At 36.7% G+C, this 27830-nt stretch overlaps 2 long non-coding RNA genes across 2 annotated transcripts in view; one reads left to right on the top strand and one right to left on the bottom strand.

Annotated features, from left to right (window-relative positions):
• LOC132425267 (uncharacterized) overlaps positions 1 to 14764 on the top strand; it is a 97483-nt gene extending 82719 nt beyond the window's left edge. Inside the window, exon 4 of the long non-coding RNA XR_009519412.2 lies at positions 14108 to 14764. This is a non-coding gene — a long non-coding RNA (uncharacterized lncRNA). The remainder of the gene's footprint in view (positions 1 to 14107) is intronic.
• The window catches only part of LOC132425266 (uncharacterized), an 84065-nt gene that overhangs the window by 52333 nt on the left and 3902 nt on the right, over positions 1 to 27830 (bottom strand). The window lies entirely within an intron of this gene.

Genomic DNA, 27830 nt, shown 5'->3' with positions numbered 1-27830 from the left:
AGAAAGAGAAAAACAAATACTGTATGCTAACACATATATATGGAATCTAAAAAAAAAAAAAGATTCTGATGAACCTAGTTGCAGGGCAGGAATAAAGACACAGACATAGAGAATGGACTTGGGGACATGGTGAGGGATAAGGGTAAGCTGGGACGAAGTGAGAGAGTGGCATGGACATATATACACTACCAAACGTAAAATAGATAGCTAGTGGGAAGCAGCCACATAGCACAGGGAGATCAGCTCAGTGCTTTGTGTCCATCTAGAGGGGTGAGATAGGGAGGGTGGGAGGGAGACACAAGAGAGAGGAGATATGGGTATATATGTATACATATAGCTGATTCATTTTGTTATACAGCAGAAACTAACACACCCTTGTAAAGCAATTATACTCCAATAAAGATGTTAAAAAAATACTGCTATGATGAACATTCTCTTACATGATTTTTGGTGACTATTCGTGTACATTCCTGTTGGGTTTTTGGTGTTTAGATTATGCATATGATCTGCTCTAACAGATATTACGGTCAGCTTTTGACAAATAGAAATTCACTTGAAAGTCAAAAATAAAACACAAATTTTATTCCAAAAACAAGCAATCAAGCTTGCTTGGTTAGCCTCTTAACTGTAGAATCTTGAATATCAAGTATGAAATATATCTGTGGAAAAAAAGTATCCAAATAAATAGAATAGACTATTTTCCAGTGTTTTTTTCCAGTTTTTACCCTTATTATGTACTCTATTTTCTTACAACTATTCCATTTAGGACATTTCCAAGTGCTGCTTCTTTGTCCTAAAAATAGATGAATAAATTTAAAATGTGCTGTTTTCTAAACATTTTGTTCACCTTATACAATTTTACGTTGTCTGATGAACAGTTACAGATACTAAAAATTTCAATGCTTCTCCCTGCAGTAATAGATCTACAAAAAGAAACATTCATCTACATCATTTTAATTACCATTTCACATGCTAAGGTCAATAGATTCTGACCTTCAAAACACTTAATATGCCTTTCTCATCAGAGACATTATATAAGAACATCTCCACTGATGAATTAAATACATGGAATGTTACTAACATCAGAATTTATATCTGTACATGTATGTAGATGTGTGTATAATCCTGCATATTTACATTTCGATTCTAGTGCAGATGTGCACATAATGGCTCAATAAATATGAATATTAGTCATTAACCCAAGAAATATTTTCACTTCTCTATTATGTTCAATGTTCTGTGCTAAGCACTTGAAGGAGGACGAGGCTGAGTACCACAAATAATATATGGCCCAGGAAGGGTTGCAATACCTGCGCGCACGTGAACGTAAGTTACAAATGCTATGAGCTGTGAGAAAGGTACACATCGATACTTGGTTTTTGAGGATAGTGTTGCATTTTATGGAGAATGAGAGTCATGGGAGGATGATTTTAAATGACATGAGTTTTTTAAATGATGGGTAGAAACTGGACTTGTGGACACGTGAGGTTAGCATTATATGCAGAGACAGTAACCAGGCAAAGGTGTGGAGGCAGGACAAGCAAACAGCTTAGTTTGATTGGGACACAAAGTACACTAAGGGGGGAAATAAGAGGGGAAAATATACTGTGTCAGTGCCATTCTCACCTGGGTGACTTGGTCATCCTAATTCTGGGTCCTACCTGAGCGGTAGATTTCCCTTGAGTCATTTCATTTCTCTGAATCTCTCTTCTCTCATCTGTAACATACGCAGGTTGAACTAGATCGATTAGCTTCCAAACACAAAATTTATGGAACTCCAGTTGTAAATTCATTCTGGATAGTACGTGGTATCTATTTATATGTGCATGTACAAGCTCTCCACTTAAGGACGATGTGGGCTTCCACTCCAGTAGACAAATGTACTTGAGAAAATAGTCATACATTGTCTTTTAAAAAGTATACTTTCAGAGATAAAATTACTATCAGTTTGGTTAACATAATTTTTTTACTCAAAAAAGTAAAAGAAACTGAGAAATAGATAAATGAATAGAGAAATCAGAAAAATGGCTGGGAAAATATACATACGATGATAAATTAGATGATATGATTAGAAAGATACTTACATTTACAATAACTAGGATAAAAAGAATTCCTAGGAATATCTTTAAAAAAAGCATGTATAATACCTATGTGAAAGAAAATTTACAAGACTAATAAAGAAGTAAGTAGCATTCCTTCCACCTCATTCTTTTGGTCAAAACGGTCTCTGGCCAGGAAAATAGTTTAAATTCACACTGTCTTCTTGATAGGTACACTCAACATCATAAAAATGTAAATATTTCCTCTAAAAAAAACCAACAGAATTGTTTTTGAACCAAACTAATTCTGATATTCTAATGGAAAAAAGTAAACAAGCAAGATGATATAAAACCACAATTATTAAAACCATTTTTCACTTGAACATTGATAAACAGATCAAAAGAACAGAAGAAAATGTCCTAAAGAAATAGTTGTAAGAAAATAGAGTACATAATAAGGGTAAAAAACTAGAGGGGTAAAGATAAACTTTTCAATAAATGGTATTAGAAACAGGGCAGCCAGAAAGAAAAAAATGGATTTATAAAATAAACTTTAAACAATAAATTACATGCAGTGATTTCAACCCACACACAAAAAGAATAGTACTAGGAGAAAACATGAGAATTTTAAAAACTAATTTTAAATGAGAAAGGTATTGCTAAATACAAAACAAAGAACTATGAAGATACATCCGACTTGAAGACAAGGTTGTTTTTTTTTAATTTGTTGAGTACAGAAGCATCATGACAAAAACAAGCTGGGAACATCGTTTACAGCTTGTATAACAGGGAAAGGACTATTTCCTTTACGTATATGGCAGATTAAAGATGGCTGTACATTTAACCCTCTTTCCTTCCAGGGATATAGTTTATTTCTCCTCTCCTTGGCTCTGAACTTAACCTGTGACTGCTTTGATCCTGGAGTTAAGCAAAAGTGATGCTATGTCTGTCCCAGGCCTTTCCTTTAAAACCGTCAGCAGTCTCTGCCTTGATCATTTGGAGCCCTGAGGCCATGAAAGTGATGAGGAAGACCAAGCTGGCCACATTGAGAGATGATGGAGAGAAAGATGCTTGACCAGTCCCCAGCTGTTATGTGAATAAAGAAGCATTCACATGACTCAAGTCCCATTATTGTCTGACTGCCGGCATATAAGAGACACCAAACAAAAACCACCCATTTGATGACCTCAGAACCATAAAAGGTAATAAGAAGTTATTGTTTTTGTCACTGAGCTTCCAGGAAGGTTTATGAAACAATAGATAACCAGAAAAATATGAAAAGAGCTCCTATGAAGCAAATAGAATAATCCAATAACAAAACAGAAAAATGAGAAAAATATGTATGGTAATTCTCTCCCTCTTCAATCTAAGCTGACCTAATTGACTTGCTTAACACATGGAATACAAATGAAACGATTCTCTGGAACATCTAAGGCAAAGTCATAAACAGCCTTATAGTTTTCAATGGGCTTCTTGGAACACTCGCTGTCAGGGTGTTGCTCAGAACCCAGCTGGCATGTCGTGAGAACACAAATCACGTGGACTGGCCAAGTGTAGGTGTGTGAGTGGTCCAAGCTGAGCTCCCAGCAAACAACCAGCATCAACTCTCAGTCATGCGAGTGTTTGAACTTGGACGTCTAGACTAGTCGAGAACTCAGAACACTGAAGTCCCATATACCATCTAACCATGAATGCCTAAAAGGCCCCAAGAAAGAACAACCTGCCCTCATCAAATCATGAGACTGGTTTTGGAGCTACTAAGTTTTAGGCTCAGTTTTTATACAGCAAGAGAAAATGAGGATTGTGGCTTGGTATATTTTGCTGCAATTTGCTGCAATTTGACTCCACCAAGAAAAACGTCCTTGTTGACTTTTTTGTCTTCCTTTGATTAAATATGGATAAGCCCTGTGGCTGCCTGGAACAACCCAGTAGAAGGTATGTGTTGCTGTGCCCTTTGCTGATATGGTCCTTCAGTGATCTGAGAGCTGCTATTTTCTGCCCCTTTAGAACACTGGTTCTTCAGGAATTCCCTCTTGGAAGGAAGCTACTATGTAAAAAGTGTGACAGTCATGCCCTGAGAAGGACAAACCATGCCCTGGAAAATGCAATGCCATCTAGAGAAAGAGGAGAATTCTAGGTGAGCAGAATAATGACCCCCCAAAATGTCCATTTCGAATCCTCAGAACCTATGAAAATGTTACTTTATGTGAGGAAAAAGACTTTGCAGATGTATCTCATGTTACAAATCTTAAATAGGGAGATTATACTGGATTATCTGGGCAGGCCCCATGTAATCAATAGGCCCTTAATAGTGGAAAAGGAAGGCAGAAAAGTAAGTCAGGTAAATGCAACAGAGTAAAAAAGAGGATATATTTAAAGCAAGAGACATATCCAACCTGCTGTGGCCGGCTTTGAAGATGGAAGAAAGTCACCCTAAACCAAGGCATGCAAGCAGCCTCTAAAGCTGGGAGTTGTCCTCACTGACAGTCAACAAGGAGACAGGACCTCAGTCCTCCAACAGAGGTAAAATTCCAAATCTCCTAGGGCTGAGTTCTGCCAACAACTTGGTTCTAGCCCAAGGAGACCCGTGTCCAAATTTTGACCTGCAGAACTGTAAGTTAACAAAATTGTGTTGTTTAAGCCACTAGGTTTGTGGTAATTTGCTAAGAAAGCAATAGAAGACTAATGTAAGTACCAAGCTAGTACCAAGCCACCAGGCATTGAATGTCTTGGACATCCAGCCCAGTTGAGTCTTCAGATGACTCCACCTCTAGCTCCCTAACCGCCATCGCTCTGCAACTGCATAAAATATCTAGCAAGAACCATTGAGCTGAGCCCCAACCACAGAAACCTGAGATAGATAACACATTCTTGTTTTAAGCCACTAATCTAAGGAGTTATTTTCATAGAGCAATAGAGAACTAGAAGAGAAATAACATATGAACAGAATTGCATGAAAAAGAAACACACAATGCTCTTAAACATGGGAAAAGTTGCTCAACCTCATTCAAACTGAGGAAAATGCAAATTTCAAGTATCCTAGAAAAAGAGACTTCCTATTTCAGCTCTGACAGGTAAAGAGCTCCGAAGCCTTCACACCCATTTTTACAACAAGAAAAAGCTGAACAAACGGGAAATCGATTATTTTATTAGACCCATTAGAGAACTGAAGTCACAAGGAAAAACACCCCAAACTCTGGAAAAACAGACTCCTCCAGACACAGCCAAGATCTGCTTAATTGGAGTAAAAGCCACTGGAGTGATAAACTGGTAAGAACATTATAAAAATTATAAATAATAATTATAAATAATAATTTTGAAGTATTGCTGAAGGCGTGAGAGTGAGAAATTCCGGGGGACTACAGCATTTGTGGACTTTACTCCAGAAGTTCCACCAGGGCCTCACAGTGACAATCCGAGAAGGATCTCTTTATGGCTCTGCCAAAGCGAGGGGAAGAGCAATCAATATGAAATACAATTAAAAACTCCTCCATAACAAACTCCCACATTCCAAGTGTGGGAAAGCCTCTGCCAGAGCTTTATCCCTGTGGAGCGAAGGGCATTCTTCTCCATCCAGGTCCCCTCTAGACTTCTTTCTCAGATAAAAGGAGGAGGAACCTGGTCCAGAATGATCAGGACTTCAGTGAAATACACTGGGAACACTGCAGGCAGGGAAGAGAGTAGGGAACAACGGGGGAAAGCTACGCTACCGGAGAAGCCTTATAAACGTCCCAACTCGCTCCAAGACACAGGTGCACTACGCACTGAGATTCAGTTGGAAAATTATAGAACTTCCTCTGTCCTTCATATTCTATGACCACATCAACAGGGCTCCAGTATAATACATGGATTAAAGCTGAAAGAGTTGCAGGACAGAGACCATCTCTGAGGGGAAGTACATAAGAAAACACTAAGTCAAGAGGGGAGACATAAACAAAGATACTAGCAGGATGTAAAATCTCATTCTACAGCAAACGTCAAACAGAGCACAGCACCTATAGCTAGAGAGACCTAAATCTTCATGCTGAAGGCCTATTTACTGCAGTCCCTGCTGCCTCATACATGTCTAGCTTTCGACTTAACGTTACAGGGTGCGCTAAAACACGAGAGAAAACGCAGTCTAAAGAGGGAAGCAAGTGCCAGAATTTGACTCGGATATGACACAAATGCAGTAAGACCTCTACATACAAACGAGTTCCATTTGGAGAGCACGTCTGTAAGTCCAATCTGTATGGAAGTCCAACAAAGTTAGCCTAGCTACCCAATGTACACAATCGGCTCTATAGTACTGTAATAAGTTTATAATACTTTTCACACAAGTCTATTATGTCTGCTGAAACAAATATAGGTATTAGGGATCCAAAGAAATCATAGAGACCACACACACTATTGATCTCAGGTTTTTTTTGTTTGTTTTTGTTTTGTTTTGTTTTTTTGCGGTACGCGGGCCTCTCACTGTTGTGGCCTCTCCCATTGCGGAGCACAGGCTCCGGACATGCAAGCTCAGTGGCCATGGCTCACGGGCCCAGCACTCTGCGGCATGTGGGATCTTCCCGGACCGGGGCACGAACCCGTGTCCCCTGCATCGGCAGGCGGACTCTCAAACACTGCGCCACCAGGGAAGCCCTGATCTCAGTTTTAACAAATGTGGTCACATTGAAGTTATTGGATTCAAAAGACAATTTCTGATTTTTATCTATCAATCCAATATCTATAATAACTAATGTACATTCCTATTCAAAATTCTTCAGAGTTAAATTATTTTATGGGCTTGAAATATAATTTTTAAAGAAATATTTTACTCTAAGGTTGCATATTCTAAGAAGTTCTGCGTTAGTACCAAAGAAATGAACACTTCTATTATTTATTAGTACTATACTACTGTACTCTATACAGTACTGTACAGTAAAGTACATAAAAGCACAAACACATAGAGGATGCACACACGTGACAGTGTACGCCAGACACGTGAACTAACTTACACGATGGGAAATGCGTATGTACGTTCGCATCTTTAAAAGTTCACGGCAAGAAGGTTCATATGTAGGGGACTTACTGTGTTGGAATTATCAGAGAATTGAATTTAAATTAACTGTGATTAACATATTAATGACTCTAAAGGTGAAAGTAGGTAACATGCAATAAAAGATTGGTAATATAAGAAGATAAACTCTAGGAAAGAATCAAGAGGAAATGCTAGAAATCAAAAGCACTGTAACAGAAATGAAGAATGATTTAGGGGCTCATCAATAGGAAGATTAGACTTAGCCAAAAGGAGAACCAGTGAGATTGAAGATAGATCAATAGAAACGTTCAAAATATAATGCAAAGAAAAAAAATTTTTAAACAGAAGTGTGGAGAATTTCAAATTCTATAACATACACTTAATTGGAATACCAGAGAAGAAAAGAGATGTAATATTTGATGCAATAATGATTGAGAAATTTTCAAAATGAATGACAGGTGCCAAATCACAGATTCAGGAATCTCAGAGAACACTGAACAGGATAACTATACGGAAAAAAAAATTTAAAAGCATTGGACATAGCAACATATCATATTCAAACTTAAGATAATCGAAGACAAAAAGAAAATCTTTAAAGAAATCAGAGAAAGAACTCCATGTCTACAGGGGAACATAGATAAAAATTACAGGAGGCTTCTCATCAGAAACCATTCAAGCAAGAAGACAATAAAGTGTCATTTAAAGTTTGAAATAAAGAAATAACACTAACCTAGAGTTGTATACACAGCAAAATTATTCTTCAAAAGTGAAGAAGGAATAAACACTTTCTCAGACAAACAAAAACAAAGGAAGTTCATCACCAGGAGCTTATGCTAAAGAAAATGTTAAAATAATTAGTTCAGGCAAAAGAAAAAATAACATAGGTCAGAAACTTAGATTTATGTAAAGGAAAAAAAAGGGGCATCAGAGAAGAAATTAATTAAGAACAAATAAAATATTTTATTTTCATTCTTAATTGATTTAAAAAATAACTCTTTTAGGGCTTTCCTGGTGGCACAGCTGTTAAGAATCTGCCCGCCAATGCAGGGGACACAGGTTCAAGCCCTGGTCTTGGAAGATCCCACATGTCGCGGAGCAATGAAGCCCATGCGCCACAACTACTGAGCCTGTGCTCTGAAGCCTGTGCGTCTAGAGCCCATGCTTTGCAACAAGAGAAGCCACCTCAATGAGAAGCCCACGCACTGCAACGAAGAGTAGCCCCCGCTCGCCGCAACTAGAGAAAGCCTGCACGCAGCAATGAAGACCCAACACAGCCAAAAAAAATAAATTAAATTAATTTTTTAAAATAACTCTTTTAAAAGTAATAATAGTAACAATGTATTGGGTGATCATTGCCTATGTTTAAGTAAAATTAATGACAGCAATATCACAAGGAAAAGGAGTGAAGAGTTCAGAATATTCTGCGTTAAGACACCTGTACTACTCTTGAAGTGGTATAGCATTATTTGAAGGTGAACTTAGGTTAAAAGTGTATATTATAAAGCTTAGGTCAATCACTAAGTTTTTTTTTAAAGAAGTATAGTTGATATGCTAAGAGAGGAGACAAAGTTGAATTATGTAAAATGTTCAATTAAAACGAAAGAAAGCAGAAAATGAGGGAAGGAAACAAAGAATGAATGAAAAAAATAGAAAACAGTTATAAACATGGTAATTATTAATCATACTACATTAAAAATGTACTTTAAATGTGAATGGTCTATCCCAATTAAAAGACTCAGTTTGTAAGAGGAGATAAAAAAAAGAACCAAGTATATGTTGTCTATAAGAAAGCTACTTTAAATGTAAAGACTTACATAGGTTAAAAATAAAGGGATGGAGAAAGATATACCATGCAAACACAAGTTTAAAAAAAGTCTGGAGTAGTTATAGTTCTATCAGGCAAAACCAACATCAGAGCAAGGAAAATTATCAGGGATAAAGAGGAACATTATATAGGGATAAAGTAGTTAATTCTCCAAGAAGACATCACAATCCTAAAACCATATATACCCAAGAACAGAGCACTAAAATACATGAAGCAAAAACTGGTAGAAATGAAAGGAGAAATAGAAAAATCCACAGTTATAGTTGGAGACTTCAACATTTCTTTGTCAGCAATAAATCAAGCAGGCATAAAATCAGTAAAGGTACCCTTGACCTGTACAGCACCAGCAATCACGCTGATTTCATTGACATTTACTGGATACTCCAACAATAGTAGAACACACATTCTTCTCAATTTCATAGAACATTCACCCAACTAGACCACACTCCGGGTGATGAAATGCATATTAACAACTTTAAAGAACAGTAATTATACAAAGTATTTTCTCAGATCATAACATAATTAAATTCTGAAACACTAACAGAATGATAGCTAGAAGACTCACAAGTATTTGGAAATTAAACACGACGTTTCTTAACCATAGTGAAAGTATAAAGCAATCTATTGAAAAATGTTCGGCTGGTTCCTGTTTCTGCTAAAAAGAAAATGATCTCATGTTGAATTTCAGCTATAAATAAGAAGTTCTTGATGATAAATTGTATCACCATAAAACTGTATAATCTCCATCAAGAGAAGTACTAGAAATGTTATAGTTCTTCTTAGTGCAGAGGTATGTTTCTAGGGATTAGAGATTAAAATATTATGTTATAATATTATTTGCTAATGTCTCTCCATAGAAGTTGTCTACTATGGTGAAATCCCTAAAATACCTTTTTCTTCAAATTAGACACAGTTTTTATCAACCAAAAGGATAACCGAAATCTATTACCTGTTAAGAACCAAAGCATCTTCTACTATTTTGAATATTAATAACAGCATAAGTAGAGCCCCGGATTTCCATTTCACATCTAAGAGCAATTTCAGAGGAGGTGATTCCCGCAAAGGAAGATCACAATAATCTCCTTCAGTGAATAGTGAAATCTGGGAAGAAGAACTTAATTTCCAGGCTAAATCTCAAATTGCTTGAAATTAGGACGTTTCATTGGGGGTAAAAAATGTTATGCTAAAACTTTTTAAAAACCTTCCTCCAAAGTTAAAAAAACAAACAAAAACGTACACCATAGTTTCAGCAATCAGTATGGATATAGAATAGAATACAGTATAAAATAGAAAAATGCTTATAATCTATATTCTAATAAACATATAAATGAAAAAAAATTTTTCATTGCACTAAAGTTTAATTAGACTGCAGATACGTCCCTCAATTTCAAATGGGATACTTAAATTTACTAACAAAATTAAAAGTATTTAATAATTATATGACTTTGACTGTGGTTATTACATGTTATACCCATGCTTGTATCAAAATACTGTACAAGCAATAAGAGGGAAAAATCTATCAATGAGAATAAGCTTTGTTTCTTTTCTGAGAATGCATAACAACGTAGTTAAATGAAACTGAAAACTGCAAGCTGTTCGGCAGCTCCCCCTGGGTAGCAACAAGATGGCTGGATTTGTGGAAGAGTATTTGGACATATAAGGATGTATTTAGAGGTACCATAGCCATGGGAATCAAAATATCCCTGAACATGGAGGGACAGTGTAGCCTGATAAAGTCAAATGGCCCCAAGTTTACAAAACAAAAACTTTTGTTAGGGCACTATTTAGATCAGATCATTGTAATTTAGGAAACAGTTTATTCCATTTGGTTTTATTAACATTTCCTATCCACATAATCTTCATTCTGTGATTCCCGGGGAGCACATTCTAACAATGGAAATTATTGAACAACCCTGAAGTTAATAGCATCTCTTACAGATATTAAATAAGTCTTTGCATGTTGTCATTGTCTATTTTTTAAAAAATAGAACCATACTTTATTTTCTCTTGAGTATTATTATAGGTGATTAAAAATGAAAGTTTTATGAGATCATCACAGAAGTAATTTTAGGTAGATGGGGGTAATCTGTGAATTATTCAATGAACAGTAATCAACACCTGGTCATCAGAAGATAGATTCAGGAAATAGTAGTCAATATCACTTAGTAAGTCCATTATCAACTTCATAAGACCATACTGGGCTTTTTTTTAAGGAAACAAAAACAATTAAAAGTGAATTTTAACAACTGAATAAATGAAGGGGCTAATCTATAGTGACAGAAACTAAATTAGTCACCACTTCTGTTGTAACAAAAAGAAACTTTGCAAATCATTGTTAAGCATATTAACTAATCATTTATTAAACTGTATACATAGACGTAGGTAACACCGTGTTCAGTTGTCTAAAATAAACCCCCTTTCAAGGGAAACATATAGTTGTAAAACACGCTTTTATGTCAAATTAACTATTAAAATGTATAAAACTGGGGCTTCCCTGGTGGTGCAGTGGTTGAGAATCTGCCTGCCAATGCAGGGGACACGGGTTCGAGCCCTGGTCTGGGAGGATACCATATGCCGCGGAGCAACTGGGCCCGTGAGCCACAACTACTGAGCCTGAGTGTCTGGAGCCTGTGCTCCACAACAAGGGAGGCCGCGACAGTGAGAGGCCCGCGCACCACGATGAAGAGTGGCTCCCGCTCGCCGCAACTGGAGAAAGCCCTCACACAGCAACGAAGACCCAACACAGCCAAAAATAAATAAATAAATTAATTAATTAATTAATATTTTTTAAAAGTATAAAACTAAATATCTTCTAATAATTTTAGATAAAAATAAGAGTAATGACTTAAATTGTACATTTTTTGAACCAGAGACAAATTATACCTACTGGAATTCAATAATAACTGTGATTACAATAATGAACACTTAGTTCCAAGAGTTAATAAATGCTCTGACTACGCTATGTGGAATGAGCACAGAACTCCAATGAAGGACTTGGATTTTTGCACACACTGGCTAAGTATCTTTGTACAAATCATTTAACCTTGTGAGATTTAGTAAAGTTTTTCATTATTTCTTTAAAAAATTTGCATCTCGAAAATGCAACATGAAAGTCAAAGGAAACTTTCTGAATTGGAAAGGCTGAAACTTGTCTTGATGGGTAAGGCATTCTGTTTATTGTACTAGCCTGTTCAATACACTCAAGGTCATCAGAGAGGCCACGATTCTAGCAGCATTATGATTTCTACTTTAAATTACCTGTGTAAACATGGTATTGCTTTATGGGTCCCTGTGACAAATAACCCCTTCCCCTTTCAAAAAATGTTCATCTTTGGTCTCTGTATGATAAACTGTGGCCAGGCTGGAGGTTACTGAACATTTTCCTTACTTTAATGTAGAAAATAGCACCATGCTGACATAGCGGGAACTCCCCTAGTGTGTCACTGGTGTTTCCTCAAAGGTATACTTGAAGACCCCCAATGTAAGCTAAATGGTTTTGTGGAAGGGATGGGAAGGAAGCCCAGCAGACAAAACAATATCCTGCAGGGACCTCGCCGACCACTCTGTGAGACCCCAGAGACTCAGAAATATTGGGAAAGACTTCCTGCCCAAAACTGGTAGTTACTGGGGTTCTAATCCTGTCTGAGCTGCCTAAGCTGATAGAAGCACTACTCACTGAAATTTAAATGGGGTGGTTTCAGGGCTTCCCTGGTGGTGCAGCGGTTGGGAGTCCGCCTGCCGATGCGGGGGACGCGGGTTCGTGCCGCGGTCCGGGAGGATCCCACATGCCGCGGAGCGGCTGGGCCCGTGAGCCATAGCCGCTGGGCCTGCGCGCCCGGAGCCTGTGCTCCGCAACGGGGGCGGGCCACGGCAGTGGGAGGCCCGCTTACCGAAAAGAGGGAAAAAAAAAAAAAAAGAATCTTAAATGGGGTTGTTTCAGAGTCCCACAAAATAACCATCAAGTTTCCTTAAGGGTACCACGTAACAGAAAGTTGAGTGGGGATCCTTGTCCACTTGTATAGCCCGTGTTATTAGGCTGGATGCTTGGATGGAGAGAAAAATATAGAATGGGAATCCTAACGACAAATATGACTCATAGAGCCCTTTTCTGCCTCGAATAAAGGACAGGCTTATTTAGGCAATGTCTGTAGGAGAATCTACCTAAGAATCTCTACTGAAGAAGACATTACAGTGAGAATTATAGCATCAGTAATCCGTGCAATAAGGCTGCCCATGGCCTGCATATTTTATTGTGTTTGAATTCCTGGCCTTTAAATCAAGACACTTTGCCTCTTGCCCCTTTGCTTTTAGGGTACGTGATAAATTCGTCTTCAAAGCTTACAATTAGTGTGATTAGGAAATGGCTTTTTGAAAAAGTGACTGAATTACATTGCGCTGTTTAAAAATTCACTCTAAAATGTTAACATCTATTTTTTGTTCAACAAAAATTAATTTGAATTAGCAGACTTTCTCAACCTATAAATACCCTAGATAACTTAAGCCTGTTGTACTAGACTGATTTATACCTTAATGTGAATTATTCACATCTCCTCATCAGGTTGTCTAAAACTGGTGTTCTGTAACCACGCATGTTCCTTCCCCCAAATTTAAGTTATTTGAAGGAAGAGTCCATGTCTTATCTACCGTTGTCTCCCTGGTGTCTAGCAGAGTTCCTGGCACATCCTTATTTCTTGAATTACACAGAGAAATAGGAATGTTATTTAGGAATGGAAGTGGAGGTTTTTTTTGGTTTTTTTTTTTTTTTTTTTTTGCGGTACGCGGGCCTCTCACTGTTGTGGCCTCTCCCGTTGCGGAGCACAGGCTCCGGACGCGCAGGCTCAGCGGCCATGGCTCACGGGCCCAGCTGCTCCGCGGCATGTGGGATCTTCCCAGACCGGGGCACGAACCCGTGTACCCTGCATCGGCAGGCAGACTCTCAACCACTGCACCACCAGGGAAGCCCAGAAGTGGGTTTTGAGTAGAGGTCATCTGCACTGTGGGACAAGTTAAAGACAGGAATATCTATGTAAACATTGGATGCCTATGAAGGCTGGTGAAAGGATGTGGTGAGGGAAAGAGCAAAGAATCAAGGGTATTATTTACTCACTGGTAATTTTTCTGAGAGCTCTGATAGTAGCAGATCCTCCATACTGTTAAATTAGTTTCTTACTATTTCTACCTATTGCTGGTACTTAATAAGTTCTTGTTAACACATGACAGAAGTATTCACTTTTCCAGGAATGAGTCTCAGCAAAGTGGTCTTCTAGAGAGACGTCAGTCCTCTTGCAAAACTCAGAGACCAGCTACAGTTGTGTTGGGACAATCGATATTGGTAAGATGGTGAAGTGTGGGATCAGCCCTGGAAACCTCTGGTCCCTCCTACAACCACAAGCTTGGACCTCAATTCCTGGCCACACCAGGGTAAGGACTGGGGCTTCCCAGTCATGTAGCCTATAGACCCTTAGCACAAAGACTCGCGTTTCCTTCCTGAAGTCTTAATGTATGGACCTTTCAGATCTCTGTGAATAATGAGCTAACCATGTAACAGCTACTGCTTCCTTCTCTATGTTTCCCCAGGAAACTCTGTAAATACTGCTCCAGGCTTAGTATGTGTCTTGAATTGTCTCCTGCCTTGTTTGTTTGCCGAGAATAAAGCTCAATATTGTGAGAATTGATATATATGTTTTAATTAAGTAGTGTGCCGACTGGATCACTCTAAGCTAAATCTATCAATATTTGATAAGATTTGGGCAGTAAATGGTATATTGTTTGAAAAGTCTCCTTAAAAATATTTTTGCTTAAAATTGGCAATATCCCTAAGCAAAATTAGATAGAAGTCAACTTATATTTCAAATAAGTATTTAAGTGCCTGTTACGTATAAGTTTGCCCTTTTCCTTTTATACCCCTTAACAGTAACTACTTCAAATCAAATAAAGTAAAGAAGAAGAGCCTGTTGTATTTGCATACGTTTGAATGTTTGATCTGAATTTTACATGACCCTTTATAGGAATTCTGATTCAGAAATTTGGATTCATGAGTTTTGGGTTTTAGCTGCAAGCAGTACTGAGCAGATTTAACAAGCTGCTAGTAACAGTCAAAGCTACGAGCCATAAATAAACCCATTGATGTTTTCTTTTCAATTTAATCAAAAGAACTGAAAGAAAATTGAAAAAGGAAAATTTTTGGAGAGTGAATAATAGGCAATTATCTGAAGCACTGTACACCAAGAACCAAAGATCTACTAACGGGTTGTTTTTTTAATCTCTAAAACTTATTTTCTGAGGAAAAAAAGGAAAGGGTGAAAGAAAATGCGGTATTTTTACTACTAATTACACATCCTGGTAGCAAAATCCCATAATTGAATTGTCATCATACATTAATATCAATATATTACATACATCCTATACTGACCATAATGTTAAAGTTCAAAGCAAAATTACAAATGCTCACTGTGGCTTTATGTAGTTGTGACAGTAACAGAAAGTGAAGCATTATGTAGTTTGCATCATGACCCATCTTAATTAGGGAAGGTGTCTCATTTAAATTATGATTAATAGAATCTAAATTAATCATTTTTAGGAGTCACTGTTTATTCAGCTTTATTTTAATGACTTATTCATGAACATTATAATAATCTAAGTAAAGAAGTGTCTGCGAGAAAAGCAAATAATCCCATGGTTCTCACTTCTAGCTATTTAATATTTAGGTGGGTCCAAACAAACGCATTTTTTTTAATTTAAATAAATATTACCCAATTATTTTCTTTTGAAAGTAGAGGGAATTGCCTAGAGATCTAAGATTCTGTACACACAGGTAGGAGAGCTAAAATCATGAGAATTTAAGTAATACAGTAAATGGGACTTGTGTAGACTCCAACAGACAAACAAGGAGTTTCCTGAAAATATCGTGTAACTAGAAGGTTGATCTGGGGCCCTTTAAAGCCACTCACATAACAGCTATTACAAGACTGGATGCTTAGAAGGAGAAAAAGGCAGAAGGGGTGGTCTAAATATAAAGATGATTATTGGTGCTTCCCTTTCCCAGTTTGAAGCAAGTGCAAGTTTGTTGGGCAGTATCTGTTTGTGAGTGCTGATTTTACCACATACATGCCAGCACTGAATGTTATCAAACATCTGATGAACAAAAATGGGGGCCTCATGTTTTCATCTTTCCTTCCTTGATGATTACCAGCTTAAGCCTCTGTATTTTATTTTTGGACTAACCATTTGAAGTTTCTCTTTCTGCCATGCTTATGCACACCTTTGGTCACTTTTTTATTCCAATGTTTACCTTTTTCTTGTAAATATAGAAGGATATTCAGAAATATTGGACCTTTAATAACCATTTATGCTGCAAATTTTTTCTTTTGTAAAGAATAATATTAGCATAGTTATATAGTCAAAAAACAAACCTTAAACTTATGAAATATGGGTAAACAAGTGGGACATAGCATGCCATCATAACCTGCTTTTTTCTTTCTAAACCATGGCATTGTTCTTCATACCTCAACATATGCCTTTCTTGTTCCTTGTTTTTGTTTTGTAGTGGAGATTAAATTATTTTTTAGAAATACCATTTTATAAAACAGGTTCTTCTAGAGGACATAAACAAATTCTGTGTAACACCATGCATGGAGGCCAAGCCAGATGTAGCTATTTTTTAAATGATTAGTTTTAATCCACCTGAGACACAGAAAATAAATGAATATTCTGGGAATCCTGTGAAGCCATTCATTCTCTTGGTCTCTGTCTATGTCTCCCTGTCTCCCTCTCAATGTGCATGTGTGTATGTGTGTGTGTGTGTGTGTGTGTGTGTGTGTATGTATGTACTGTCTTTCCTCATACTGTTCAATCCTTTCAGTAACAATTTAATATTTTGAAAAATCACTTAGCTTGTTACTTACTGAAGATAATTTTTTAAAACAATACTGCCAGTGGACTGATTCCTAAATATTCAGACAGTAACAAGGTGATAAATTTTACTGTTTTATGTCTTAGAGCCAGTATTCATGTATTCAAAATTACAAAACAACAAAACATCTTAAAACAAATACGTAAAAGTTATACTGTAAATTAGGCATGTCTTTCAAGGTGGTTATTTGGAATGCCTATGCTGTATGTCAGTGGTGCCTCTATCACACCTTTGAATATTGGGGAACTATTTTTAGAGACACTAAAACACCCACACAGTAGTCACAATTCACATGTTAACACACACCAAAGTATATGTTAGAGCTTATCATCTTCCTACTCAACAGAATGAGTTACTTTTTTACTATTGCCGAAATGCATTTCTCCACTGCAGACAGTTTTGCTAATAGGTGCATATTAGCCCTGTTCTGCAAGCTCACTAAGGATAGAAACTGCTCTTTCTTAAGTCCCAACATCCTATGCAATATCTTAGTGCAGTGCACGTGGCAAATGCTAAATAAATACTTCCTAAATCCTACGTTGTTCAAGCTGTGAAAGCAATTCTCACAGACTAATTCCAGAATGTTTAAAGTCATGGCAGCATTACTGGAACAAATGCAAAGCTTCCAACCTGACTATTTTGGCCTGGGCAACATTCATTTGGACGTCTAAATCCTGACATGTTTTTTGGAACCAGAAAGAAGTTTCATTACTCTGACATAGTTTTGGCAAAAATCGGGGCAAAAGGAGTCCAATTCAGAGGATGAGTGACGGGAACCATAGGCAGGGATGCAGTAACATCCCAATTCAAGCAAATATCATTGTGAATCAGGATCCTTAACAGTAATCAGGGGTATGATACTGTCTAGTCTCTGAAAAAAAAAAAAAGACCTAGAAGAGCTAAAAATAATGTCTGACCAAGCACACTGAGAAGATTTCATTGTCATTAAGACCTTCATATTGGCTTAAGAACTAAAGAAAACACTCAGGCACATGGCTAGAGATGTAAAAAGATTATTCTTCTAAAGCCATAGATTTATTGAGAATTCATTTCCTAAATACTGAGTTAATGGCAGCAACTTTAATTGAAGGCCCCACATGATGGCCAACCAAGGCCGTGGGTAAGGTTTTGTGCTGGGGTCAGGATTAGCTTAGGAATTGAATGCATAGCATAAGTCCTGCCCAGTGATCTCAACTAAGTTGGTCTAGACCACAGAGCATCCCCATGTCTTACTCTTCCACCATCTTGAAGGTCTCCACGTGTGTCTTTTTGAATTATGGTTTTCTCTGGGTATATCCCCAGTAGTGGGATTGCGGGGTCATATGATAATTCTATTTTTAGTTTTTTAAGGAACCTCCATACTGTTCTCCATAGTGGCTGTATCAATTTACATTCCCACCAACAGTGCAAGAGGGTTCCCTTTTCTCCACACCCTCTGCAGCATTTGTTGTTTGTAGGTTTTCTGATGATACCCATTCTAACTGGTGTGAAGTGATACCTCATTGTAGTTTTGATTTGCATTTCTCTAATAATTAGTGATGTTGAGCAGCTTTTCATGTGCTTCTTGGCCTTCTGTATGTCTTCTTTGGAGAAATGTCTATTTAGGTTCTGCCCATTTTTTGATTGGGTTGTTTGTTTTTTTAATATTGAGCTGCATGAGCTGTTTATATATTTTGGAAATTAATCCTTTGTTCATTGATTTGTTTGCAAATATTTTCTCCCATTCTGAGGGTTGTCTTTTCGTGTTGTTTGTAGTTTCCTTTGCTTTGCAAAAGCTTTTAAGTTTCATTAGGTCCCATTTATTTATTTTTGTTTTTATTTCCATTACTCCAGAAGGCCTTTTATCCACTACTCTGTAGTTTTGCAAGCGGCAGACAAAACAGCTAGGGTCAGTAAAAATGTAACAATATTTATTAAGGGGAGCATTAGCCAGAACTGTGAGAATTACTGTCAGTACTGCCCACTAAGTGGAGTGGCCATGACCATTTTTAATTTTGCAATTGGTGCTGTTGTTGAATACTGCCCAATCCAAGGACACCATCAACTTCCAGCTTAGCTAAACCATCAGTGAATCAGGTCCAGACAGTCAGCAGAACCTTTGTGAATCTGAGACAGCAGCTTTGCTTCAGAAAGCAAAGTGGGGGATCAAGTTTCCACTAAAGGATTAGCTGCCACTTTTTCATATAAAGCATATATATATATATATAATGGAATATTATTCAGCCATGAGGAAAAAAAGGAACTCCTGCTATTTGTAACGACATGGATACATCTTGAGGGCATTATGTTAAGCAATGATTTAATATGTGTATTGGTGTCCCTTTTTTGGTGTCTTGTAATAACTTTATCTTTTTATAATTTCTGTATTTTTTGAGTGCAGGCTATGTATTACATATTGTAAAACACAATCCGACAATGATGACAATGAATAAAAAACTCTTTTCCTGAAGATAAGGCACACGTACAATAATTGCAAAATAGTAATAAAAAGCTATCAGGGCAAATTATTTGCAAAAGCAAGAGAAGAATAAGTAGAATCATTGATAAGAGCATATACACTGATCAGGGCATATACATTCCATACATATTCTGCAGCTTTCTAAGTGTATATTTTCAATGACATATTATTCTTTTATGCCTTTTTTCAAAAACAATAGTGTAAAATAGGCAGATACCCAGAACCAAAATATTTTTCTTTGGCATCCCGTTTTAGTCAATAATTCGTATATGAATAAGTATTATCTTTGGCCACATATCCATTAACAAAAGGAAATGCAATGTTGACAGACTCTTTGTAGCATGATTTCTTCTATCTGTGTTTGGGAGCATCATCCCTTACTCCCTTGTGCTTATAAGAAAAATTCAAATGAATAATAGAATGAAAGTCAACTACTGTTCTTTGGGGAGTCACAAAACTAACTTATAGCATGAGTATTTCTCTCTCCAATAAAGGACTGGAGTCCTAATGTCATTACTGAAATGGAACTTCCTTTCTCCAGCTGGCTGCGAAGATACATTACAGGAAAACAGTGAAGCCTGTTTCTGTTCTTGCTGTTGCCATTTGACAGTAATGAGGATGAATATAAAATTGCAAATATGGTATAAATATTAGATGGGAAATAATGATGTTACCATAATTCAAATTATCTTTCATTATTTTCAGTTCACTAATTTTTTATATTCCATGCTTGAAATAGCATTATGCAATCTACAATAGACACTAATGGAAACTGTGTCAGCAGTTAGCATTCTATTAAGTAGTCTAACTTTCAGAGGTTTCATTTTAGCTACCACAATCCTTTTGTATCAGTACTTTTCCTATGAGCTCTCAACTGTGTGCTCAGTGTGGTTTATGAGTTCTATTACTCTTATTTTGGGGGGGGGGTCATAGGGCAGACAAAAGAGGAAGATTGTGCTTTTTGATATGTTTGTTTTCTGTTACCAGCATTGGACATCATTACACTAGTCTGCAGTGTGTAGAAGCTAAGGATAAGAAGTTATTTTAACATAATTTAAAAATTAATTTCTTTTACTTTTTTGATAACAGAGTATTTAATTCTCAGTGGTCCTGAATTTACTATAACTCTCAATATAAGGTAAGGCGAGACTTGCTTTCCATAAATCTTTGCTTTTCTTGCTTTCTCTTCTGTCATTGCTTTAAGAATAAAAATTAAACACAGATCAACTTAATGCTATTCAATGAGATACCTAGTCACCTAAGTAACGTTACGCAAGTCAAAGACAAAGGTATTTCTAAGATCACTCAAAACACATATGTTTTCTTAGGAAAACATACTTTGCCAGAGTCTCTTTTTATTTGTACCTCAAAATAGCTTATATATAAAAAAATGTAAATCACAATATTGATAAAGTTTCCCCAACATGTTGAACCCTTTTGTGTCACACTACAAAGTTAAAAAAAAAAAAAGACAAACAAAAAACCACCAAAACAATGTCCTATTCAAAATAATAGCACATGTTATTGTCCAATCTTCACAAGGTATGGGAGAATCCAACCTATTCCGTAATCAAGATGTCAACCCTTTTTCAAATGATCCACAAACCCTACCTCTGCTCAGGACATATTTTAGGATACATAAACTAATAATTTCATTATTCCGCATCTGATCAGTGTTACCTGTGATTATACCAAGACTCAATTTCTAGTTACTATGTCCCCTTATTCTTACCCCTGTGACCCCATCCTTTCAGATATTAGCTTTACAGATATTATTTAGATTGTTGCTTTTTAACGACCAGATCTTTCATTTATTTATTAATCCTGTTATTTCTTCTATTTCTTAAATCATGTATTCTTTTTGTTCCTTTTATTTCACAAGCTCCTTCACTTTGGCTCATATGTTCCACTATAGAAGGAATTGACAAGTAATATATTCAACCAAATGGTCATTACCCATATGATATGTGACATGCCAGTCTAACAAGAGAATCTTTGTGGCTGAATCAGAATCAAGTTTGAATTCACTAGTCCCTCTCGTGGCCAGGTTTCCACGCAGAAGATGTACCAACCAGGCCATCCTGGGGTTGCCGTTAGGGGTAAAAGAGAAGTATCATATCCAGGAATGGTCACAGAGAATTCGCAGACTCTCAGAGTAGGTCTATATGACCCTACGCCTTTCATTCTGATCATTGCCAGGAAGTAGCTGAGAGGAGGGAATTTCTTTTTGAGGACAGTCACACTGAGTGACCAAATAGCCTTATTAAGAAGGAAGTAGAGTTAGACATCTTTCCGTTAGAAGATAATACAAAGAGATTTAGCAATACAAGGTTTATTCCACTACTGTATAATGGTACACTGGGGATTCTGGCATAGAGTAGATTCTAGAGTCAAAGAACAAGTAAATAAATAACAGATAATTAAATTATCTCACATGCATCATCTATATGACATGAAAAATATGTAGTTCTCTAGTAGAATTCAATTTTTACTTTTACTTATTTTAAAGTAGAAAGTTACTACATGTTTTTGACTAACTACACAGCTGCTTTAAGGCATGCAAATTTAAGCATTAATTTACACCTAGCTATTTCTTTACTAGAGCAACTACTTAAAAAATAAAATTAAAGACCTTGCCAGCATTAGAACCCACTTAAACAATCTACAGATAGCTCATGAAAGTCCCGAAATAAATGTTTCCCCTAACCAAAAACAAAAGAGAGAGAGAGAAGGGGAAGGACAGAAGGGGGGGGGGGGGGGAGAAGGAAGGGAAGAAAGAGAAGAGAGGAAGAAAGTTTATGGAAATTCTTTAATTTGAAACATTCTCTTCTGCAATCATTTATTCATATCAACTCCAAAAGATAAGCAAACTAAGTGAAGATTAAAATATAAAGAGAAATATGGATTGATTGATGGATCTATTTATTTATAATACCTGATTTAGCGTAGGAGAAAAACATGAATGTAAAAGATAGTAAAATCCTCTCGTTATTTCTCCTACTTTGGCAAAATTGGTATGACAGAAAAGAACAAAGAAAAAATTGTGTGCATAGCATGAATTTTGGCTTTATGAAATAAAAGTCTATTAGCTTATAGGTGTTATGTCAGAAATAGCTGTCTAGGTATATTCAAGAGAACTGACCTATGTTCACATAAAAAGAAATGGTGAATGGTGTTTTTCTAAATGTGAAACCATGCAGAACCCTGCTTTTCAATACCGGGAAATCTGCAAGGGGAGTGCTGAGATCAATGTCATTATCCAGAAGGCATTACTGAAATAGATTTTAAATCCTTTGATGTAATTGCTTGCTGAGTTTGCCGTTACAGCAGCTCTATCCTTTTGACTGATTGAGGGCCTTTAACAGCTCAAGTTTTACCGAGACTGCCAACATACTCATGTTGGGATCTTAAAATCAGACAGATGTTTGATGTTTAATTTAACTAATATGACACACCATGAGTCAACAAAGCACATTTTGTGTTAATGCCAAAAAAAAAAGAAAGAAAGATAAAGGTGAGGGACAGAAATACATGCAGAGTTAATCTTCCTGTTTCAGCAGACAAGCCTTTGCTCTTAGACTGATTGACATGAATTCTGATTTGAAAACCCTGTGGCATTTTTCCTGCCCCTTGATAGAAGTAGTCTTGATTCTGTCAGAGCATTTAGAACCAGAGCTCAATGAATAAATTAACAGTGCAAAAATCCTCAAGTGTAAGGAGCAATGAGGTGAATTGTTTTTTTCTCATAGACAGTCCCTATTTTCCATGATTTCTTGAATAATTCCTATTCTTTATGACAATTTTCTCTTTTTCCACAGTTCTCTAAGACATACAATAATATACCTTATTAGCTTGTCTTTAAATTTACTGTCCTCCTGAAGAAAGACAGATTTGACCAAAAACAAATATTCATGATATTTTCAGTATTGTATCTAATATAAAAAAAATCTATTTAACACCACCTAGTAGAAGATATTTCTCTTTCTCAAAAAAAAAATGGTGGCTATATATACATTTTGTTCAAGAAATATGACTAACAGTATTAGCTTCTCCAATGAATATCATTCCCTTAACATCATTTTGAGGGAAAAAGCTGGAGATTATTTTTTCAGAGTGGTTTTGCTAAAGCAACTATCTCAATGTCTTAGGCCTTTTAAGTTGTATAGTTAATAGTAATAATAGGGGTTAATAATAGTAGGATAGTGGTTGTAATGGTGGGTAAATAATTAGAAGAAGGAGAATGTATTTGGAAGCCATGATAGAGTCATACACTGTAACTTTCAGTGCACTTTTACTAATATCATATTTTTACTTTCATGACTATGACAAAGATAGAAGAATTATCATTATTTTCATTTCATGAATAAGGAAACTTAAGGCCCAGAAAATTTTGGTGACTTTTTTAAACAATATTTGACTATTAAGTTATTCAAATCTAGGTCATCAGACTCCAAATCTAGTCATATGCACACTAGGGTCATGAATTTTCACTGGTCAGAAATATTAATTAACCATTCCTAATGATACTTTGATTTTATCAAGAACATTTTCATACCAATATTAATAAGCTGGTTATGCTGTTTTAAATTTCTCCGTTTACTTTTTTTTTTTTTTTTTTTGCGGTACGCGGGCCTCTCACTGCTGTGGCCTCTCCCGTTGTGGAGCACAGGCTCCAGACGTGCAGGCTCAGCGGCCATGGCTCATGGGCCCAGCCGCTCCGCGGCATGTGGGATCTTCCCAGACCGGGACACGAACCCACGTCCCCTGCATCGGCAGGCAGACTCTCAACCACTGTGCCACCAGGGAAGCCCTCCGTTTACATTTTTTAAACTTTATTTCCTATTCCTAAGATTCACCATGTTTAGATTAGCTGCTTTGTATGCTCATTCATTCATTCATTCAAACCTGTAAGTAAAGCACATATTACCTGAGATTCAATAAATAAGCATTCTCCCATCTTCATTTACGTAACTCTGACTCATTACTCATATCTCAGTCATTTCATGTCTGTGGCCTCCCTAACTGTAGTCAGGGACCCCCAAGACCACCTTTAGGTCAGTGTTTCTCTAGAAGAATTCACAGAATTCAGAAAAGATGTTATACCCACGGTTATGGTTTACTACTGTGAAAGGACAAAGCAGCAAAGACAGAAAGCACGTAGGGCAGAGCCTAAAAAAGCCCAGTCACAGCTTCACTTGTGTTCTCCCAGTGGAGTCTTATGGACAACACTTAATTCTCCCAGCAACAATGTGTGACAACACTCATGAAATGTTACCATCCACGGAAGCTCTCTAGAGCCTTAGTGCCCAGGCACTTTATTGGGTATTGGTCATGTTGGCCCAGAGAGTCCCCATGGCTGACCTTTATGTCTCAGTCTTAAGCTCCTCCAGTGGACAAATTAGTACTATATGGCCCAAGGCCTGCAGCGTAAATCACATTGTTAGCGTAAGCCATCTGGCATGGCCCAAAGACCCAGGTAAATAGAAACACTCTTATCAGGCAGGAAATTCCAAGAGGTTATCTCCCAGGAGATGGTCAAGGGTCAAAACATTTTTTGGAATGTTCAGGGTTTGGATAACCCAGACCTGCCCAAGTAACTCCTACTCTAAATTAGCACTCGTTACAATTCCAAGTATTTTTTCAAGATCTAGCTTCGATTCTAATTATAAATACCACATGTCAGAGATTATAAAAATTTCTCCATCTTTGCTTGGCAGAAGTGCATAGTAGTTTAGAGTACTGGCAAGTTAATGATTGAAGAAATGGAACACGAAATACAATTTGAACAGGATAAGGGAAGTATAGAATGGGGTCATTTCTTAGTTTAAGCAACTTTTTGTTGGGATTCTTTGGAGATAATAAATATTTTGATTTTTGAACCTAGCATTTCCTAACTCTATTTACATTTTTCTAAATTCTGCTTGAATCTTGAATATTTCCTTTTTGATCATTTCTCTATTTCCATATCTTATCATAAATGGCTAAAGAAACCATTTGACATTTTCAACATTCTGCCTAGTAATTTCTTTAGACAAATCTACCATTTTAATAGGTATGTCTTATTTTTTTCAACATTACAACAGTTTTGCCAAACTTTCAGCCACTACATAATATGGACCCTCTTTTCTCCAGGGTCCAGTTACAAGATCTCACTGTCTTCCATCCTTTGCTAAACGTCTCCTTCAGATACTCACAGCCTCAAACCTGTCCCCAGACAGTGCCGAACGTTACGGTTTTTGTTATCGCAGCACTTAAACCTTGGGTGCTAATTTCTGTTTGGATTAGCTTTTGCAGCATAACAAGCCAGCAGAAGATTTAGCAGACTAAAATAACAATTTATTATTTCTCATGGTTCTGTGAGTTGACTGCAGTTGGTTGAGTGGTTCAAACTTGGAATTTCTTATGAGCTTGTAGTAAGACAGCAACTGAAGCTGCATTCCTCTGAAGTCTGACTGGGCTCAGTGTCTAAGATTGCCCACTCACATGACTGGAGGTGCAGAAATGCTGGCGATAAGCTGGAAGGTAACTTAGGGCTAAGTCACAAACTTGAAGCCCTTTAACTCCATATTTTGAGTCATTGACTTTAAGCTCCTATATTTTAGAATTGTCTGTTACACAGAAATAGGTAATGGAACAATAAGATTGGCCTATGATTGACTGTGCCTAAGCACCATTTCTGCAGACAGATTCCAGTTGTTATTTTCAAATTTAAAAGCAAAGCATTTTTTTCACGTTTTCTTTGTGGAATTCTGACCCTTCATGATGGGAGAAAGGACCTATCTTCTTAACTGGCCCCAAGGGTAGAATTTGGAAGCTAGTTAATTTTTAGAGAAATCGTGTTTTTAAAGTAAGCAATTACTTATTATTTAAGTTAACAGATGCTTTATTTTTAACATGTATAGCTAATTATATAGTTTTAAATTATGGCCTTGGGTAATAGCTGCTTTATGGAATCAGAGTTGGAATCTCTGCCAGGTCACTTACAGTCTGCATGAACTAGAGAATTAACGTTTAGCCTTGTTTTCTCATCTCTGAAATGAGTATTATGATGGCCCATTACTCACAGGATTTTAGTGAATCTTAAATAAGAGCATATATGTAAAGCATGTAGCATGTTGCTTAGCACATGATAAGTACTGATTAAATGTTAGTTATTGTTCATCTCTAACATATTAATAACTAAGGAAATTTCAAAAACATGTAATTAAAATATCTTCCAATATATAAATACGAGGTATAAGAACAGGGTTCACTATTGTCTATCTGTTAGAATATTTGTCAGTGATTTCCGGGAGCTGGTAAATTATTGTAAGTTACTGAGTGTGTGTGTGTGAAAGGAAGATTGTGTCTCTGATGCACAAAGTTTTACCAAAGCCCTTTTATCAAATGTAGAGTGTTTGATAACAAACATACAGTGCGTCATGTCATAGAGTGTTAAGGCTCTCCAACGTTATCGACACAGGAAAGAACTGTTGGCATTCACGTTGCAGTCACAGTCAAGTTTATGACTACTTGCCATTTATTTCATTGAAATGGAGATTTAAGATCAAATTATTTGAGTTGATCTTAAATTAGGGGTAAACAAATTTCCTAGAGTAATTCTTTTATGACTAAATTATTTAGTGTAAGAAATGTATTGACTGAATGTAAGAGCCTCATTTTTAAATTTAACTGTCCAGAAAACATTTATTTTGTATCAGTACTAGGAAATATTTTACTGTCATTCAAACATAATTGAAGGGACTTTTTCCCAAATACAAAAATATGTATTTAAAAAATTCTCATGCCAGATGTGTTTTGTATTAAAGTGTGCCTTCCATTCACATTTACATTCACTGAAATTTTACTTTTTTGAATTATTAAGAATAATTAATATTAGGTATAAATGGTTTACTTCCATGTACATGATTTAAGCCAAGTCATGTAGTTTTCAGTGCCTTTCTCTGTCCACCTTAATTTATATATAATGACACTTTATATTTGCTTTTATTTTTTCCTGCTCTGAACCGAGTGGAAGAAACAGTACTCTGGACAGTAAGGTGGTTACACTTACAGGTATTGGGCAATAGCAAATATTGAGAAGAGGCCGTTATTGCAACAATCTCCTAACTTGTCTCTCTGCTTTCCTTCTTGGCTCTTCAGTCAATTCTCCACACAACAGTCAGTGTGAACTTGTGAAAACAAAAGTGAGGTCTTGCCACTGATATGACCCATCCAAACAGCTTTCCATCTGACTCAGAGTAGAAGCCAAAGTCATGACGGTGGCCTAAGGCCCTACACTAGCTGCCACCCACCTCCTGCACCATTACTTTTCTATTTTCATCTCCTACTATTGTTTCGCAGACTCACCGCACTCTAGCTACACTGGCCTCTTAGTTTTTCATTTAATTCACCAGACACACTCTCTCTTCACTGCCTTTGCACTTGCTAGTCTCTCTACCTGAAATGCTTTTCTTCATTCACTCATTCAGTTTCTCATTTAATTATGTTTATCACTTTTTTATGAGATAAGAACTTTCTAGGAGCTGGGAATATAACAGTGAACAAAACATTAAAAAATCACTGTCTTTGTGGAGCTTATATTTAATGGG

The sequence above is a fragment of the Delphinus delphis genome, chromosome 5, assembly GCF_949987515.2.
Source record: "Delphinus delphis chromosome 5, mDelDel1.2, whole genome shotgun sequence".
NCBI lineage: Eukaryota > Metazoa > Chordata > Mammalia > Artiodactyla > Delphinidae > Delphinus > Delphinus delphis.
The sequence above is the reverse complement of the archived record's forward strand: the minus strand, read 5'-3'. Positions and strand labels throughout refer to the sequence as shown.